The sequence below is a fragment of the Mustela nigripes genome, chromosome 13 (assembly GCF_022355385.1).
Source record: "Mustela nigripes isolate SB6536 chromosome 13, MUSNIG.SB6536, whole genome shotgun sequence".
Lineage (NCBI taxonomy): Eukaryota > Metazoa > Chordata > Mammalia > Carnivora > Mustelidae > Mustela > Mustela nigripes.
The window spans coordinates 38539724-38557642 of NC_081569.1; the positions used below are offsets into that span (position 1 = coordinate 38539724).

General features: G+C 48.9%; 1 protein-coding gene and 1 long non-coding RNA gene across 3 annotated transcripts in view; one reads left to right on the forward strand and one right to left on the reverse strand.

Annotated features, from left to right (window-relative positions):
* Positions 1 to 17919, forward strand: part of LIPC (lipase C, hepatic type) — a 149225-nt gene that overhangs the window by 35902 nt on the left and 95404 nt on the right. The window lies entirely within an intron of this gene.
* On the reverse strand, positions 6083 to 12135 carry LOC132029145 (uncharacterized). Of its 2 annotated transcripts, XR_009407726.1 has the most exons (5): positions 12022 to 12135; positions 11695 to 11782; positions 10578 to 10672; positions 8711 to 8934; positions 6083 to 6656 (listed from the first exon to the last, which is right to left on the reverse strand). It is a non-coding gene; the product is annotated as an uncharacterized LOC132029145 (long non-coding RNA). The 2 variants fall into 2 exon arrangements; XR_009407725.1 differs by having other exon boundaries at positions 6083 to 8934.

Here is a 17919-nt window from a genome sequence, read left to right on the forward strand (position 1 = left end):
CTGACTCATACCCTGCCTCCATCTTACTGCAAAAATAGTAAGATGCACTCCCTTAGGGTGCCTGGGTGACTCAGTCAGTTAGGTGTCTGCCTTCGACCTAGGTCATGATCCCAGGGTCCTGGGATCGAGCCCCATGCTGGGCTCCCTGCTCAGCAGGGAGTCTGCTTCTTCCTCTCTCTCTCTGTCCCTCCCCATCCTCATGCTCTCTCTCAAATAAATAAATAAAATCTTTGGAGGGAGGGAATGCATTCCCTCCCCCAAGGAGAAGACCCAAATGAGACGGTAGGTATAGAGCAGAAGGGTCCCAGCTTGGGCCCCAGTTCAGGCCCCAGGAAGGAGGCACAGAGCACCTAACTCAGCACAGGCAGGGGCAGACAGCTGCCCCTGACACAGGGTTTCCCCAGAATAGTCCACTTTATCCCCCAGCATCCCTATGAGGGGAGTGCTATTATGTCCGCATTTTAAAAATGAGGAAACAGAGGCTTATAGTAGTCAAGAGACTGGCCCAAAGTCACACAGTCAGTAGGGATTAAGTGAGTTAACGTGCACAAAAACACTTAGCAGAGCATCTGGCAAGTAGTAGATGAATGGTAACTCCAGCACCTTATTTAAATGGCAGAGAGAGAGTGGGAACCAGTTACCCTCATTCTCAGATACAAAAAAACAGACACATTATAGGGAAAAGTCTCCCCTTGAGGACAAAGACCAGGCTTGGGACTGGCCATGCATGAGGAGAAAACTGCTGAGGAGAGAAGCAAAAGAATCCTTGAGAAAGGGCATGGTAGGCTCCAAAGCACACACTGTGGAGGAAGAGGGGCTGTTCTGCAGAGGTGGCGACCATTAGTCACGCCGGGGGAGGCAGCCCCAGGGCCCTTTGTCCTTCCTAGATGGCTGCTTTCCCCCAACCCCCCCCCCAGCCGCTCATGTTTCGGCCGCCACACTCCCCGTCTAGGTAACGGAGCGTTATGAAGCATGTTGGAGGCCATCAATTAGTGCTTAACTGCGTGTTCACTGAGTTGTGTTTCCAAGGCTGCTCCACTCAGAGCCACGGTGAGCCACGGCAGAGGTAAATCTTGCTCCTTCTCGTTCGACGGCTTGGAATTAAAATGCCGCCCGACATCTTCTCCCAAAGAAATGGAGATTGATGGGTCATTGTCAATATCAACACATGTTGGCCATTATTTGTATGTCTCCTTGCTCCTTGGGACTGATTGCTATTTACTCTGAAAGATAAATGTGGCTTTTTAACCCACGAAGGCTGCTGGGAAGGATAGGCTTGAAAGTACATTTGTTTCTTCCCTCAGAGAGTTTTTCATTCCACCTCCTTCCTTCGGTGTAAGCCCCACCCTGCCCCCACCCCTTGGGTGGTCTTGATGTATCAGGCTCTGAAACAGAGACAAGAGAAACCAGTCTGTCCTCAGCCTAGGTGCCAGTGTAACAACACACAGAGACCTAGCACCTTTGTAGCAAGATTGCCTGTCTTATGGGCTGACACCACAAATTTGTGATCTGGGGCCAGAGTTGAGACCAACAAGGAGCTTGCTTGAGGAGCCATAGATGGGTCCTTCTTGAATACTTGTGGCCTTCTGTGTTGGTGGGTGGCCTATGGAAACTGAGGCAGGGGCTGACTCACTTGGGTCACTGTCAGCAGTGATTCTCAAATTCAAGTCTGCATCCGAACTGCCAGGAGAGTTTGTTAAAGCAGATTTCCGGGCTTCTTTCCAGACCTCCTGATTCAGTAGGCCTAGGGTGGAGCCTGGGAATTTGCATTTCTAATGAGGTCCCAGGTGATGCTAATCCTGAGGCTGGTCCTGGTTCCCCTGCAGAACTGCCTCAGAACAAGAGTGAGAAGTATTTCAGGCCGTGAGTGGGAGAGAGGAGGCTGCTGGCAGTGTTTGGCGCTCTGGGTAAAGAATAGCAACATCTAAAGGGAATTTTTATCGTTTTGCTGGGCAATGTGTGATTTAAATCCCTTTCTATGAAATCTTCAGTTAAAGGTCAATTTCCATTAATAAGCTGTAAATTTGAGTCTATTCTGGAAATGCACTGAAGTGCTAATGAGTCTGGGATCAGCCAGGCCACCCATGGGTGGTCTGTTCTGCCTAGATTACTAAGAAGGTCATGGTCTGCCTACTGGAATGTTCTGATAACTTTATTGGGTGACATTTGTGAGGCGATCCCTGGTGTTAATAACACGGCCCTCGGTGCCGGTTCCCACAAAATGGTCCCTAAGAGAATCTCCCCGCAATAATCAGGATTTGCTGGTGAAAGTGGGCCCAAAGCAACAAAGGTGCACAGTCTAAAAACTCTGAGAATTCGGTGTTGAACACTAGAAGGTTGTTGGAGCACGTGATAGCTTTTGTGCATCAGGGGTCTCACCTTGTTAAGTCATAAGGCTATGAGTGCCCCCAGGAAATGTGCTAAGAAGAGTCATTGTGTACTGAAGCTGGGCTGATCCAAGCCCTCTCCAGCGAAGGCCAGTGGACTAGGGCAGATCATCACTTGGGATTCATTACTTGGAGGTGGGCGTCCCCAGAGCAGCCAGAGACCTAACTCTCACAGGATTACAAGGCTGGCACTAAAGCAGAGGGTGCGGTGGGAATGGAAGAAAACCAACATATTTCAAGATGTGGAAAAGGCAGGGAAGAATATCCTATGATTGTATTAGTTGGGACTTTGGAGCACAAGGACAGAAATCCAACTCCAATTAACTTAAGGAGAAAGGAGATTTACTTATTCATAAAACAAGATGTCCAAAATACAGGCTTCCGGTAAAGCTGGATCCATGCCTCTGATAAAGTCACCATGTGTCTCAGTTCTCTCTCTTCCTCCTCCTCTTCTTCCCCTGCTCTCTTTTTCTCCCTCTATTTCCCTCCCTCTCTGATGGCACTTGGGAGTCTCATGTTCCTTTGGTCCTAAAAGCTTAAAATTCCAGAGAGATTATAGTATCTTATCATATAACTCTGGGAAACGTTCCAGAAAGAACTCTCTTGGCCAGGTGTTCACCCTTAAAGAAATGACTACGGCCAGAATGATGGGACTACCAATTGGCCACTCCTTGGGTAAAATCAGCTGTACCCAAACCTGACTGAGCCCTGTCCACAAGGAAAGAGCCCTTCCTCTGAAGGAGAGATTACAGCCAGACCAAAGAGGACTGGTCCCTGCTTACACACCTTCACTGTGCACATGTTTCCCCTCCCCAAAGGTTTGCTGTAGCAAACCTTTGTAGCTAATTCACCTAGGCAGAGCTGGCCTCAAGGGCATGGGGGGACTCCTGGTTACCTTGCAGACTCCATTGTTTATAAGGCAATGGACTTGCAGTTGTTTCTTTAACACAGAGAAGCGCCAATGAGAGTTTCAAGCATCATTCCCTCCAGGGAAAGTAGTGAAATAAATAAAATCAATGAATAGGGGTGCCTGGGTGGCTCAGTGGGTTAAAGCCTCTGCCTTCGGCTCAGGTCGTGATCCCAGAGTCCTGGGATCAAGCCCCATATCGGGCTCTCTGCTCAGCGGGGAGCCTGCTTCCTCCTCTCTCTCTCTCTCTGCCTACTTCTGATCTCCGTCAAATAAATAAATAAATAAAATCTTTTTAAAAAATCAATCAATAAATTTTTTTCTCAAGTTTGGGAACTGCTGCTCCATATATATATTTGATTCAATTTAAGTTCAAAGGCACCAGCTACTAGAAAAGCAGAGACTTACAATACAGGGTTATTGATCAGTCTGAACTTAGGAGGGGATGAGCCTGAAACTGTTTTACAGCTCTCTCATCCCTGACGTTGGCCACATACTGTCAAGCCATACTTTCCCATCCCTTAATAGCATCTTGGGCAGATTTCTTAACTTCTGGTCAGTTCTATTGTTCCAGTTTAGTCTAATTTGTTATGATTCTAAAGATAATTCTAAAGCCTCAGTCTCACATCCGTTTGACACTCTTGCTTTTCTGCTCATGAGCTAGATTCGGGGAGAAGGTGTGATTTGAAGTGGGGAGGAGACATTTCTACTCTTTGATTCCTCTTCCCACTGGGGCACTGTGGGATGTGATGGGAGAGCAGGACTGGTTCTGGAATTACTCTCTGGGGGAGCTGTCCATGGAGTACAGGTGGGGGACACAGGTGTGGGGGACACTATTCTAATCGTTTGTGGTCTGTCTGGTCTCCGCTTACTCTAGGCCCATCTGCTGCAGGTGACCTTAGCTCCAGGATGGTCCCACGAGGATGTGCTATCAGAGCATCCTATCAGTGCGAACCCATCCCACCTGTCATGGAGAAGAACAGCTGTGGCTCTCTTTGGCTTCTCCATCGGTCCATGCCCTTCCATTCCGTACTCCTTTACAGAGCCTCAGAAACCACTGGGGTCTTCTTCCTGCTGCCATCTTAGGGCTGAAGGGAACTGACATGAGGGAGTCCCTTGCCGGGAGTCTCTTCCCCGACCTTGCCTGAGCCTCCTGTCTTCAGAGGGCACAGCCTCCATGTTCCCACAGAGCCCCACAAACTCCTGTAGACACAGGTCAGACTCTCCTCAAAACTCTATCCCCACCACCACCAAGGTCAAGGGTCTCACATCTCAGCAAGCGCCCAGCCTGGAGCAATGAGATGAGTGTTGCCACCTACAAGCACCCTCACCTGCAGCCTCTGTGGGAAGGATTTCCGAAAAATGCCCCTGTGATGTGACCTCAAGATGAAGAGTCACAATGGGAGGGGCAGATGTGACTTACTTTCCCACTTTCTCCCACCTCCCTTCTCCTACTTACCCCCTCCATGTGGCCGGAGGAGCGTGGGAAATGGTAACTGGGTCTGCTTCCTTGGGAGTCTGGCCCCCGTGGCTGACAAGCCTCTTTAGAGAATATGGATTCTGGAACACCCAGTGTCTCCAGCAGAGGCTCTGCTGCCAGTTCTGCTCACTGTCCACTTACACTTACTATTTGCAGCATGTTTTCACATATATTGTCTCAGTTGACCTCGCAGGTATCCCATAAGACATCTAACCCACAGGGAAATAGGCTCAAGTCCAAGGTCACCTAGTGCAGTGGTGATGGCGGGATAGGGGCTCAGCGCTGCAGCCCCTGGGCCCCTGTCCTCTCCCTGCCATTCCATGTAGATGACTCAGCATCACTTGTCTTGTGACTCTAGCAAACTTAAAACAACTAGCCAGGAAAACAGCTTGCTTCCCAAGGCCGCACAGCAGCTGGCAGTGGAAGGTTTGAGACAAGGGGTTACCTTAGAGAAAAGACCAGTTGGTTCAGATCGTGGGTCCTCACTGTTGTGTTCTGAGGCCAAGGCCACATGACTCCAGGGAACCTTAAGCTGGCTTCAGTCAGCCAGTTGTTCCTGCCTTCCTGGGGTGGGAGAGGGGATGAGGAAGGCTTATAAATTGGCATTTCCAAAGCAGAGAACTGGGCATAAGCTGGACGTGTTGACTGGCCAGACCCTGTGCTCTATTCCCAAAGAATATCCACCCAGGTCACACAGGGTCAGGGCACCATCTGTGCCTTCTGGAAGGCTCCGTCTGGAATGACTCATTTCCCACATGGTGGGTAGAGGTTCATGGTTATACTCCCTATAGTGGCCAGAGTACATGGCCACTAATTTTCTAATTAACAGATGGAGTTGGAGCCCCTGCTATACACAAAAGGCTCCTTTCTTCAAGTTTAAGTAAAGACTTATGATGAGCATAAGACACTCCTAGGCCCTCACTCAGAGCAAAAGATCCCCCAGGGCTGGAAAGCAGTGAGGCACCTCCCAGATGGGCTGGGATCATATTTCCCCACTGAAGATCAAATGCCTTACCCTTGACAGAGGCAGTGGTTACATTTTCAAGAATCTTGTGAGCTGTTAAGCACAGCCATTATTTTTAAACTAAACTATAAAAACTTACAATTAAATAAATAATGTTTAGAAACAACAGTGGTGGGATGTCTGGGTGGCTCAGTCAGTTAGGCATCTAACTCTTAATTTCGGCTCAGGCTGTGATCTCAGGGTCATGAGATGGAGCCCTGCGTCAGGCATCTGTCCTTCCTCCTCTCTCAAATAAATACATCTTTAAAAAAAAAAAAAAAACTGTATTAAATACTCACAGCTCCTCTGTTTCCATTTATTTTACTCCATTTTAATATTACTTCTGTTCTTAAGGTCATTGACATTTATTGACATCTTTGATGGAAATATTATATAAAGATGTGCTCAAGGGCATGTCTTTCCAATTGCTAGTTAGCAACAGCACTAGTAGTAAATATTTTTCCCTTTGTAGGTCATATCGTCAACGACACAACTTTGCCAATGTAACACAAAATCAGCTACAGACAGCAGATAAATGAATGGACATGACCAGTTTCCAATAAAATTGTACTTACAAAACTAGGTGGTAGACCAGACGTGGCAGGCCATAAATTGCCAGCCCCCGGTTTGGACTTAAGAAAACTATGGAGAAAATGTTAGTAATGGAGATTAAACGTAAAAGTATATTGTGTCTCTAGTTATTCCAATTGTAAATAAGACCAAAATGGAGGCAATATTGTTCCAGAATTCAAAAGCAATTACCTGGCACAGCAAAGAAGTTCACGTTACTGCTGAATGATTGAAGTTCCAGTACACATCTTCACGGTCTCACTTTTGTCTTCCTCATGAATGTAAATGAAAATACCAGCCATGGGTTGGCTAATGATAAAAAGTTCAACAGAAATCACTGCGAGCTTTCTGTGAGAATCAACTGGCTATGTGGAGTTTACAATAAAGTGTATGGGATATTTATCATTATTTATAAATTTAAAATACGCATCCTTAATATCAATCACAGATACACACACGCGCACACATATATCTCTCCCAGGGAGCTGGTTGTTAAATATTCACATTACACTATTGCCTGAGGGACATGTACATAGAGACCTAACTGTCCAGAGCAGCCGACATTGAAGACCAAAGGCACAGTCCAGAGTCCAGGGAAGGGGAGTGATATTAAGGATGGAGGGATGATTAGGAGAGCACTCGAAAGTGGCATGGAAGGCTTCATGGAGGACCTAGGGCCCTAAAGTACCATAAGACTAAAAACGAATGGTAAATGGCTGCACTTGGAGCCAGTAAATAGTCTGAGTGAGGAGTGGAGGTTCTGGAATGCCTTGATTTGAATGAGGCTACCAAAGAGGGGCGTCAGCCCTGGGAAGCAGTGGGAATGACGTTGGGGCTGGAGACATTTCATGATGTGGGAACATGCTATGAGATTGAGTGTAAAATGCCAGTTACAAAATGGGTACCTTCATGTTAGGAATTAAAAAAAGAAAAATACATTAGAAGAAAATACACTTGGGGCCCCTGGGTGGCTCAGTGCATTAAAGCCTCCCTTTGGCTCAGGTCACGATCTCAGGGTCCTAAGATCAGGCCCTGCATCGGGTTCTCTGCTCAGCAGGGAGCCTGCTTCCTCCTCTCTCTCTGTCTGCCTCTCTGCCTACTTGTGATCTCTGTTTGTCAAATAAATAAATCTTTAAAAAAAAAAAAAAAGAAGAAGAAGAAGAAGAAAACACACTTAAATGTGAATAGCTCTGGGTGATCAGATTATAACTGAATTTGGTTTTTGTGCTTAATACTTTTTGGTACCTTCCTCTTATTCTGAAGTGGTGTGTATTGCTTTGATAATCATGAAAAAAGAAGTTTTCTCGTATGGGCAGCAAAAAGCAAGCAGCCCTAGAGCACAAGACCATGCCTGAAGCCACAGTCAGGGACAGAGACCCCTGAGGGCAGGTACAGATGAGAGGTGTAGTGGGGGGGGTGACCCCCCCCGGGAGGATCACAGGAGCACATGGACGACCACCACTGATGCCCCCACCCCTGTGGGCCCACAGTAGCCCGGTCCAACAGGGCCTCTGCCCCACCCTTAGCCTCCTGGAAATGTCTTCTGCCTCTCTTTTCTCCCCGAGTACTAGTTTGCAAAGGTGTCCCCTCCCCATTCACAAAGCAGAACAAATTGGGAGCAAGAGATTCTCTGTCTTTTCAGGGCTTTCTCATTGCTTCTACATTTCTCATTGTTTTCCCAACTGAAGAAGTATGTATTTTTTTAAAGTGTACCTGATGCACAGACTTGGAAAATTGGAAGGGCTCCTAGAGAACATCTAATCCAACTCATTTCTTTTGCTAATAAGGAAATAGAAACAAGAAGGTCAAGTGGCATATCCAAGGGTCCAGAGCAAGGTGGAAACTAGTCTCCAGCAGAGATGACATCCAGGGCCTGGCACCTTTTTTTCTCATCATCGAAGCACTATCAAATGGGCCTCAGGGGCTCACGGCCAGGTAGTGTGAGCTGAGCAGCCGTGGGCTTCAGAGCATGGGAGATACTAATTCTTCTTTAAGCTTACCCACGGAAAGCAAGATTGCCCACAAAGCCCCCAGCTTATTAGACGCCACTTGCTTCTCCAGGGTAGGGCCACAGCAGCTGAGCTCTCTCCCGCATTGTAGACCACACACCCAGAATATCTCCCTCAATGCATCAGCCTCCCCCCACACATAGTGGATGAGATCCCCAAAGCTGTCTTCTCCCCCAAAGTCTTTCAACGATGAAGGTCATGTCATTTTGGGTTCAGTCCCCTTCATGGTTAATATCTTTATTGGCCAAGCCAGCCAGGTAAACCCATCTGGTAATCAAAAGTGTGAAAAACACTGACTTGGTCATTTTCTCCATATAAAATTGACCAAAGTGGATATAAGGTATGGATATTCACCTTGTGCTTCTATACCTGGCAGCTTTTGCTGTCCACACAGTTCCTTTTCCTCTTCCTCCTGGACCAAAGCCCATGTCTTCATCCCGCCATGGCTGCCAGCTCCTTGGGTATGTTGCTCACGTCCTTCTGTGCTGTGTAAGCCATGTTGTTAGTCTGAAATGATATGCTCCTGGACTGCAGGGGACATATCGGTTGATGTGTTTTCTGATCAGGAGCATCAGTAGCTGGAGGATTAAGAAATACATTTTCATGAGCTGGATAATAATAAAAATTAAATGGCAAAAGTCCTTGCTGTCCCCAGTAGCTGGAGAGCTTTAAAAAAAAAAAAAAAAAGTACTTATTTTAGTTTTTTACTCCTATAGAGACAGGGAAAATTCCAAAGAAAAATTTGTGCCCATCTATCTTGTGCCATGCTTCTTCAAAGGAGAATAAAATTTTAAACAGGGTCATCGAGAAGAGCTTACTAAATGTGAAGCTTACAAACTGACCTTGGGAGTTGGGGCATAGACTTCCCCCAGCAAGGTTGGCTTCTGCTCTGGCTGGAATCACTGAGTCTCCCCACCATGACCCTCTACCTCATGCAGTGAAAGCATAACCCCAGCAGATTACAGCCAACAACATGAACAATTCGGTTTGTTCTTCGTACCCATGCGCATGCCCTTGTTGCCATTTCCAACAAGAAGCTCATCTCCATCCCTGGTCTTTCTGCCAAGTCAAAACACCTAGGACAACACCTTCTAAAGACCAGTGTCTTTTGAGGCTTTCCCGTCTCCCAGCCCTCTGTCTTGGGTACATTCAGCTCTTAGACCAGCTTTCTGCCAGAGCCAAGTCCTACTACTCTTGGTTCCTTTCCCCATGAGGAAAGCTCAGACACCAAGGAACTCCATTCTGATGCTCTTTCCAATAAAATCTGGGTCATCCTTATGCTCTGGGAATTACAGACCCAGTACCACCTATCTCTGTCGCTTGTCCCTGACTCCCGTTCCAACAGAATGGGGACTATGGGGTTACAGAACCTTCAAGTCCCTTGCCAACTATCTCTCTGGTCTTTAGGAGATGGTTTAGATGTACATTAGATCGACTCCAATAACACCACTGAGGTCCTTACATCCATGGCTTTATTATTCTTCTTCTTTTTAAGCTTTTTAAAAAGATTTTATATATTTGACAGAGAGAGGGGGCTCATATGCACACAAGCAGAGGTTGGGGGGAGCAGGCAGAGGCAGAGGGAGAAGCAGACTCCCCACTGAGCAGGGAGCCCGATGAGGGACTTGATTCCAGGATCCTGGGATCATTGCCTGAGCTGAAGGCAGATGTTTAGCTTACAAGAGCCCCTCAGGTGCCCGTATGGCTTTATTATTTTTCTAATGAATATTTAAGAGGAAAATTTACTAGATCGTAGAATGGTCAGAAGGGGCCATAAATATCCCTTTGGCCATGGATGGAATATGGTCTAAGAGGGAGGGGTGGAGGACTCACTTTGGATGTTTTAGATGACATCAGTATCTTTGAGCTCTGCTGGGACAACACCAGCTTTTAGGCATTGAAAGCCAGCAGTCTAGTAGACATTAGGCAGGGCTGGCCTCTCTCAGCCCAAGAAAACCGCTTTGAATTCTAGTCAGAAATCTAGTGGCCAACTTTGACCTCTCCCAGCAAGCAGGGTGTACACAGGAAGCTTCTCCTTAGAGATCCTGCTTTGGTTAGTGCTCCCTGAGGGGCAAACAGTCGCTGGCGAGGTTGGATTTTAGGCTTTTGAGTGGGACCATCTTTTCACAGCCTTTGAAGAACTGGCTTCATTGTTTTTTTGTTTGTGCTTTTTTTGGTTTTTTCCTTCTGGGATCCCTTTTAGAAAGTTAACAATAAATACCTGTGTACATAAAGCAAATCCAAAATGACATAACTGGTCCCAGGGTTGATCCAGGTTTTCTGGAAAGCCGCAGTTTCCAGAGGAAGTTGCACCCACTCGTAAAAACAGAGAAAATAAATGAGATGACAGCCCACCATCAAACAGGTGTTTTGTATTCCCTTTAAGGAGATTTTCACATTTATGGGAAAACAAATAAACATCTCCCCGAACTGGGCTTGGCCCATAAGGAAGTAGAAAGCAGCCCTGGGCTCTGCGCCACTTTCTGGCCGCCTTTGCCGCTGCCGCAGGAAGGAACTGGGAGCGCACGCCCCCTTCCCAGCAGCGCCTGAATAGACCAGATACTGGCTCCCTTTACGCTTCAGGGAGGGGTCAAGTTATCTTAGAGCCTCATGGCCCTATGCACGCAGCACGGCTTCCTCCTTGGCACGAAGGCCCCTGGTGGCCTTGGGCAAGGCCCTTGGGTTCCCGTGATAACAGAGCAAGAGTGAGATGTGAGGACAGCTGGCTGCACTTGACAAGAGGAGCTCGTGGGGCAGGGGGTGGTGCGGAGCTATCGGGGTGATGGGGGCCTGGAACGAGGAAAGGGAAAAAAGGCTCAGAGAGGAGGCAGCATGTGCGAACAGTCCTGGTGGGCTCTTGGGGCCAGGGACCACCCACTCAGCTGGAGAGAAGGGGCTTGAACGTTCCAGACCCTTTTATTCACAGTGACTTTCTTGGCATGCCTCCTCCCCTCCCTGGTTAAAATTCCCTTCAAATTCCAGATTTCAGCCCCATCTTAACATTCCCACCCGTCTACACCTGCCTCCCACTGTTTTCTCTGCTCCTGGAAGTTCTGGATTGGGTTCTGCTCCCTTGTCCCCTCTCCTACCCATCCAGCGTCCACACCTCATCCTCTGAGCCCAAAGCCGAGGGTCATCCCTCCGCCCCTGGAGTTAGGCCCCCTTCCTCTTTGCTTCCATCATTTCCCCCTGCTTCTTTCTGGTCTGTATCACACTGTAGTCGCATCTCTGGTCTGCGTGTTCAGATTTCCACCTCCCCTATCAGACTGGGACCTAGGCCCAGCCTATGCATGGTACATGGGCTATAGTGGGTATGAGGGAAATGATGAGTGACTTACCATGACTGATGGGTTAGCTGGTTTAATTCATTAATTGACATCCGGGTCCAGGACTGGGGTCCTCTGGCTCCGACCCCACCCTATCTCACTAAAAAGGGTGACATTTAGCATTTACTATAAAGGCTTTCTGCATCTTCCCTGAGAAGTGGGCCCCAGGGGTCCCCTTTTTGCCTTGTCTACGATCCATCAGTTTAGACACACACGCTCTTACAGCTGAATGTGCGCACACACACATCCGTACACGTACACACACACCCTTCTTCCCTAACTGACCCTCCCCGACGAAAGCCAGAGAAATGAATGCCCCCTCCCTGCCCTGTCCTAGACCTTCAGACAGATGAGTTCTAAGCACAAGAGGCAGGACCCTCCTCGGGCAGGCCAGCACCTGGGAAGTAAGGCTCCGCGAGCAGGCTAACCACCAAGTTGGCTTTCTCTCCAAACCCACAGCTCTTGCCTTCCCTGTCCTACGTGGGAGGGGCCTGGCCCAGCCTCTGGGGTGGCTCCAGATCATTCTCCCCCCACCCCCACCCTGCCCCAGGCAGCGCTGAAGGGAAGCTGCGCCCTGAGCCCAGGCCTCTGCAGGCTCAGGCAGAGGGAGCAGGCCCGGGGAACCCCCTCGAGGCCACCCCAGCCCTGCTCCCCCGCGGGGCCCTGCCTGCCAAGACAGGTCAGTGGAGTTATTCTTGGTCCCCATTAGCACTGGCACAAGTTCTGGAATTAATCCTGTATTGCTAAGTGGCCCCAGAATGCTGCTGCCTCAGCCCTGCTTTTGAAGTCATTGTGCCAGAGTCCAGGGAGGGGGCCCCACTCCTTCCTCCCCGCAGGGACCCAGCAGGGCCACAGTGCTATAGACAATGGAAGCCGGGGGCCAGTCCCCCAGGGACGGAGGACATGCTGCGGCAGGAGCCCCCCTGCCGGACTACCATGCTTATGTCCCTGTGGACTGATGGGATGAGGAAACCGACCTGCGTCATTTGTCCCACGGTCCTGATGACAGCTACTGGCTCTGAGCAGAGCGCTGCCAGGGCCCCACAGTGTTTCCAGTCTCTGCACTCCATGACCTCCGGAAAGGGGCTCAGACCCCAACACTTGTTGCTAGCACCTGTCCTGCCCCCTCAAAGGATAAAAACTGATGACCTAGGGGAGTGGACTCTGATGAGTAAAAAAGCACGTCGCTGTGACTCTCTGGGCCACAGAAAACTCTCTGTGCTGTCACTACACTCCAGCAGGTAGCTGGAGGGAGGGACAGAAGGCCCTTACCCATCGCAGCTGATAGGTGCGAAGAGCTGCCTATCCTCTGCTGCCTGAAGGTTGCTTTAACCATGAAGAGCAAAGGGTGGGCTCGCAGGCTGCACTCGTTCCCTGGGCCCTGAGCAGGAGCCATCACCGGCTCATCTCACACAGACGCTGGGGGAACCGAGGGTACGAAAGAGGGCTTCCAAGTGTCTTGCGCTAGCACCTCCTCACAAGCAAAACAGACAGAGCTGGCTGCTGGGGGGCGGGGGACGGCTGTGGCAGCCCTGGAGGCCAGCAACCCGGGAGACTCCTTGTCCTTGTACTACATCTGGCCGGGTCCTGTGCCAGGCCGTCCTGTGTGTCTGCGAGACAAGAGGAAAGTCATCCATTTCTTGCCCAGTAGAAGCATGGTAGGAACTCGCCCAGAAACATCAGGCCCTCAGCCCCACCACAACCCTCTCCATCTCCACTCGCTACCATCACACACACACACACACACACACACACACACAGAGGCAATGTCCCAGCCCTGACCACCGTCCCAACATCCTTTACCTTTTCTCTCCAGGTTGCCTAGAGGCCATGTTGCCTCAGGGCCTGCAGTGGCTCATCCTGGGGTCCACAGGGGGTGGGGGTAGGGGCACTCGGATTCCCCACACCCACCCCCAGCCTCACTACACTACTTCATCTGAGGATGAGCTTTTTTTTTTTTTTTTTAAGATTTTATTTATTTGAGGTGGGGGGAGAGAGAGAGAACAAGAGTAGAGGGAGTGAGACGCAGACTCCCTGCTGAGCAGGGAGTCGGACATGGGGCTTGATCCCAGGACCCCAGGATCATGACCTGAGTCCAAGGCAGATACTTAAGTGACTGAGCCACCCAGGCGTCCCCTGAGGATGAGTTTAAACCAACAAATAATAACCCCTCTCTGCCTTATTATTCATCTCTTCAACCATCTTCCTCTTACTCCTTCACAATACTTGACTCAAAAGGTGGACACCCCCACACTCCCACTTCACTCCTCTGGGCTTCCTTGTCTGAGGGTCCATCCATTTGCTGAGATCTGACTCGGGCCTCCCCTTCCCAATGAGACTTCTGATCGACCCCCTTCTCAGACACTGTACTCATGGCTAACCCCTACTGAGCACTAACCAGGCAGGACAGGTGCTAACCTCATCTGCAAGAACCATTGTCTTTCATCTCGATGACCCCAAGGCCTGCATTCATCCGATGAGGAAACTAGACTTTGCAAAGAGGATGGTGAGGTACAGACCGGAGTGGGACTTGGAGCTCCAGCACCAACCGCCTCGGGGAGGCCTGAGCTCCGTGCATCGGTGTCCGCTTCTAACCACTCCACTGTGGAGGGGGGATAAGGAGACACCCCCTTAGAGCACATGCCGCTTTCCTGGTTGGCCCTGCTGTCACTTTACCACCTATCTAGCCCCTTGTCCTGTCCTCGCAGGCAGCTGTCTGTGCCCATGGGGGGGGGGGGGCAGTACCTTTGAGGGGAGGCTGCCTTCCTGCAACCTGGAGAGCCACTCCCAGGGCAAGTGCCATCAGTCTTCCAACTGGCTGATTGAAGTCTTCAAATGAGACCATCCCCCAAAATGCTTTTGCCGCTCTGGGAGTCCTTACCCTAGACCAAATCAAGCTTTCGGAATCCGCATTGCTCTTTCCTTTCCCACTCTCTTGCGGTGGGGTGTCCTTAAGGCAACAACCCAAACAACCCCAACTTCTTGCCCACGGCTCACCTTCAAGCTACGGCACCTGCTACATTTCTCTGCTCAGAGCCCCTGCAAGCAACCCAGGGTCAGCCACTCTCCTCCCCTCGTCAGGAGAGCATCTCTCCTCGTCCTGGAGGCCGACCGGCATTCATCTCACCTCCTCCACTCCCTTCTCTCCAAGTGCTCCCCTGTCCTCTCCCTCAGCAACATGGCGCTGGGTACCTACCCTACCCACCAGCTTCTCCAGCTTCCCATCGCGCTCTCTCGGGGACCCTCACCTGCTTTGCTCCTCTGGGAACAAATATCAAAGAAAGGCATTCATTCATCTCTGAACATTTGATTTCCCAGGACATCGCGCATGACTCTCAAAATATGAGGTCAATACAAACACAATCATTTTAAATGGCCTGATATTAAACGCTTCTGACCCAAAGAGTAAAAAGCTTTTGGAGCGATCGTTCCATTGATACGAGAGTCACAACGACAGGTTTCAGAGATGAAAGTAATGGATCAGAAAATAGAACTGTAGAGCAGGCACAGATGAAAGGCAAAAACCCCATTTGAAATCCAAAGCTTTCACTTGAGGGGGAGAAATTGCCAAAAGCACGGTTTTATGTTAAAGAGATGATGACACAAGGGGCACACACTTGCGGCCTGCTTGAGTTTTCATCCCTGCCCGTATGTGTGTCACTTTCCACCTTGAAGTGGTGTGGCCTTCGCTGTGGCTGTTGCGCAGGCCGGTGATGCCCGTCATGTCAGTGCCACGGACGCTGCCTGAGTAAACGAACGGCCTCTGAGAGAGAGAGAGAGAGAGCCTAGCTCCCCAGCCACATGTGAACCGAACCAGACCCCAGCCTGCTCTCCCACCTCACTAGACGCCCGCAGGACTTCTCACTAAAAAAGCACATAATGACAAACAACTAGTACAAACAAAGCATTTTGTTTAGAGCAAGATTTAAAGACACGTGAGCATTAAGCATCTGAAATGCTGGGTTTTAGCTGTTATTCACCTCAATCTAAGCCCTTCCTTGAGTCCTCTCACATTTCTGCAGAAGGCAACTTTTCTAAGAAGGCAAGCTTCTTGGGGTCAGTCCCTTCCAGGTTTCTTGTTTTTCTAGAACTTTCTGTGGCTTCACCAGGCATCAAAACAGGTAGGGTCCTTCTTCTACTTTACCTTTGAAGGCCGAAGAAAAGAATATTATTACTGGTTTGCAGCGGAGTAAAGAAAAACCCCATTATTGAAGGCCTATCACTTGCCTTTGGGGCTCCTCCAGCGACCAGAGAAAGAAAAAGATTCTCTGTCTCATATACCTTACATTTGCCCGTGTCTTCTTGTCCTTCCAATCAGAAGAGGTTGTTTACTGCCTCCCTACCCTCAGCTCTCTGCTCTTTGGAGCAGGATGTGTTTATTGATGGATTTTTACTTACAACTGGTACTTTGGATTTGCTACAGTTTTTAAACTTGGTTTCCGACACAGACTGTGCTCCTACATTGTCCTAATGAAGACTTAAGATTTAAAAGATCACATTTAGGGGCGCCTGGGTGGCTCAGTGGGTTAAGCCTCTGCCTTCAGCTCAGGTCATGATCTCAGGGTCGTGGGATCAAGTCCTACATTGTGCTCTCTGCTCAGCAGGGAGCCTGCTTTCCCTCTCTCTCTGCCTGCCTCTCTGCCTACTTGTGATCTCTCTCTCTCTCTCTCTATCAAATAAATAAATAAAATCTTAAAAAAAAAAGAAAAGATCACATTTAGAGAGAAGTCCATGAAATTCCAAGGGAACAATGGAAAAGATTTTAAATGGGAAATTAAAGTGATCCATTAGGGGCGCCTGGGTGGCTCAGTGGGTTAAGCCTCTGCCTTCGGCTCGGGTCATGGTTTCAGGGTCCTAGGATCGAGCCCCACGTTGGGCTCTCTGCTCAGCAAGGAGCCTGCTTTCCCCCCTCCCTCTGCCTGCCTCTCTGCCTACTTGTGATCTCTGCCTGTCAGAGGGAGGGAGAGAGCAAAGAGCTTAGACCAGGATCCTCACTCCTGGGAAATCAGCTATCATGGGAAGGCTCAGACAAGTCCTGGGGGTCCAGGGACCAGGAGCTTAGTCTGAAGGGTCAGTCATCACAAATAACACATCTGAAGAGTGCTCTCTATCCTCTGTCATCATTTCTATTCTCTCTGGTGTGTGGTCAATCTAGGTATAGTGCCCAGGAAAGTAGAGAGAGAATCATAGACCCCAGTGTCTATCACTTGTTTTTTTTAAGATTTTATTTATTTTTTTGACAGTGCGAGGGAGAGAGAGTGAGAGTGCACAAGCAGGGGGAGCAGCAGGCAGAGAGAGAAGCATGCTCCCCACTGAGCAGGAAGCCCAATGTGGAGCTCAATCCCAGGGCTCATCTCTGGGTTCATGACCTAAGCCAAAGGCAGACACTTTACAAACTGAGTCCCCTGGGCACCCCCCACCACCTCTTCTAATTACCACTGGAACAGGAGGCAGATCTTCTGATGGAAGTCTAAAAATCCTCGGAAGTCCTTTCAAGCCTCATCGCTGATGATGAAATTCCAGTTCTAAGATAAGAAGACTTTGTCCCAAAATCAACAGATGCTTGGACTGTCATCATTTTGCTTGTTCTAAATTCATTTGTGATTTCACTGTAAAGTCCCGTCTGTGTGATTAATAGGAGTCACTTATATAAGATTATTTGGAAAATCTTCCTAGTCATGAGCTATCTCTCCATCTCAGTGACTTGTCCTGTACAGTAATGCAGTGGGGCATTCTGAAGGAGCACTTGGTGAACGTTCCACCTCATCAATCTAGAGGGTTTTAGAAATCCCACATGCTCTTCAAGATGTCCTTTATCAGACACCTCAGTTCCATGAAAGGTAGATTAATGGCTTCCATCTTGCGTACAGTGCATTCCCTAATCACTTATAGGATCTTGGACCAGCTACCTTGCCTAACAAGTCTCAGTTTTCTCACCTAAAAATTAACCAACAGACTACCTTATTTTCAAAGCTTCCTTGAGTTCTAAGGATCTAGTGTTTAAATACGTTGTTAGTGATCTTGACCAAACTAGCATTACAGGTGAGAAACAGACCACAAAGACAGAAATTCGTCGGGGTTGATACCCATTAGGTCACAGCTGACCAATTTATAGGTTGTCGGGTTACTCATTGCCGAACATGTCGTGACCTTCTCTACACTGAAGGTCATCTATTTTTCTGCCCATTCACGTGGCCCTATTTCATTATGATCTTCAGCTGAGTATTTTACCTCCTG